Genomic DNA, 2,500 nt, shown 5'->3' with positions numbered 1-2,500 from the left:
AATAGCAGCGCCTATTTCCTCAGTTGTAAAGTCTGGATCCAGCTCCACATTGTTGTAACTCTCGTTTTCGAGTTTCACAACTAGCTGATCTTCAGTATCCTGATCCGCATCGTCGTCAGGTAAGAGGGTTTGGAGCAGTGATTTTATAGTCTCTTCCCATGTCATGGTAAGAGTCTGGTTCCCAGTATTAATGTTGCTAATTACATTCTCTGTGCCGTATTTAGGCTGGAGTACCCTTCTCGTTATGGCCCATGGATCGTTTTTGTCACAGTCAGAGACCCACTTCTGCCATGTCTCTTCTTTCGCCTTGGCTATTTCCTTGTTGAACCTGTTTTTAATTTTGTTGTAGTTGCTCTTTGCAGCTACCAGAGCAGTTTCGTTTCCGCTTTTGCGTGTGTGTTGTAGTAATCGCCGTGCAGACATGGTATCCCGCCGCAGGTTTGCTAGTTTTGTGTTCCACCATGGTACTGGATTTTGCACCTGTCTCTTCCTTCTCATTGATTTTTTACAGCTCTCATAGACTGCCACCTGCAGTCTGTTTACCTTTTCGTTGACTCCCTCCTGTGGATTTTGTAGCCAGTTCTCTGTGGCACTAATGAGCTGTCTATCAAAAATGGACCACTTTGCACAGCTTGTATTGTAATTTGGGAGTTCTTCTTTTGCCCTCATTCTTTGGGGTACTCTGGCCTCATAAGTGATCGCCCTGTGGTCACTTGATGTCCATTCCTCATGGACCATCCACCTACACAGCATTCTGGCAGCTAAGGGTGTACATATAGTAACATCGATATTACTCTCCCCATTGGGCCCACTGAAAGTAGTTAGCTGCGATCTCTCATTTATGACCAGAAGACCATGTTGAGAGATAAAGTCCTCCAACTTTCTGCCTGCCTCGTCTGTTGTTTGGCTGTGCCAGACTGGTGAGTTGGCATTTGTATCAGCTCCTATGACTATTGCTTTCCCACTCAGTTTGTCCAGGATGACCTCCAGTTCTTGGAGGAACTGATCTATAGGTGAACCATATTGGCAGTAGAGGCTAACTACGTAAATCTCGCCAAAATTCCCACTTACACTAGCAACAGCCATGTGCTTGTTGCAGAAATTTGTGAGCTGCATTGCTGTTAGTGTCTGCGACCTAGTTGCTATAGCTGCCTTTGTCGCTCCATCTTTGGCGCTATACATGAGCTGGTAATTTGGGGGATAGCCTACTACTTTTTTGTTTATACAGTAGGGTTCCTGTATCAACAGCACATCCACATTCTCCTCATTTACCCTCTGTGCCAGTTGATCAGGGACTACTTTTGCCCTTTGCCCATTTATTTGGAGAATCCTTATGACATTGTTCTGTGTGCCAGTCCCTTGTCTTCTTCCAGTTCGCAGAACTGAATCGTCCCTACTGGCCATAATCAGTTCTGTAGGTTATTATGGCCTTGACTCTGTTATATTCTGGGCAGGATTTCTCTGTTACGGCATGGTTGTGTGGCTTCTTAGCACGCTTGCAGTTTGCACAGTGTGCTTGCTGATCTTTCGTTGGGCAGTCCTTGTAGGTGTGTCCAGATGCTGCGCAGTGACCACAGGTGTTTTCTGCACTCGTGCACTTTGCAGCTGTGTGTCCATGTCCCTGGCATTTAAAACACCTGTTTATGTTGTTGTAGTTTCTCACTTTGTGTGAGGTACAATTTATGTAGACACGGCCCTGCTGTGTTAGCTTATTCCAGATCTCTGGTGTTGTCTCCAAAACCAAGTTTACATCTTCCCGTTCCTTTGGGCCAGTCTTGAACAGCACCTTGATGCCATCCATAACTTCTTCCTGAGACGTGTTGAGCCTGGAGAGGTTTCTTTCAAACAGCTCAGTTTTCAGCTCCTCTTCTGTTGTCTGTCTTGGGACGTCGAAAATGATTACTTTTGGATTTCTTTTCTTTGTATCTGATATAGCAATTCCGGACTGAGCTATGTCTCCACACTTCCTTATTTTTTCTGCATCCTGATCGTTTGGGACCTCAAGAACAATGCCTTTGTCTTTTACTGCCTTACATTTTGAGATCCTTACATCTTTTAGTGAAGTGGCGATTAGCGTCCTTACTGTTTCTTGAAGTTCTTTGTCCGTTTTCTGAGCTCCCTCTGCTGGTTTGATCATGAGAACTTTTGGTTGCTGGGTCTTCCTGGGATCGTTTTTTGGTATGGATGGTTGTGCCGCTGCCTTGCTGGCATAGCTCTCGACTTTTACAGGAGATGTATTTAGAGTAGCCTTGACACATCTCAGCTCTGTTGTGAGCTCTAGAATATCCATTTCATATTTCTTCAGTATCTGCTCGTATACTGACAGTTTCCCTAGTATGAATTTCTTCTGGGCATTGTTTATCTTGTTGTTCTCGTTAAACAGAAACGCCTCCATCTCTTCTCTTATGTTTGTCATTGCTTGTAGGTCAGTACATGTCTTAGCTCCTTCCTTGTCACTTGGATTCATGGAATTTCGGCCCACTTCCTTTCCTATATCTAC

Source organism: Schistocerca serialis, chromosome 8 (genome assembly GCF_023864345.2).
Source record: "Schistocerca serialis cubense isolate TAMUIC-IGC-003099 chromosome 8, iqSchSeri2.2, whole genome shotgun sequence".
Lineage (NCBI taxonomy): Eukaryota > Metazoa > Arthropoda > Insecta > Orthoptera > Acrididae > Schistocerca > Schistocerca serialis.
Note: the sequence above shows the minus strand (reverse complement) of the source record.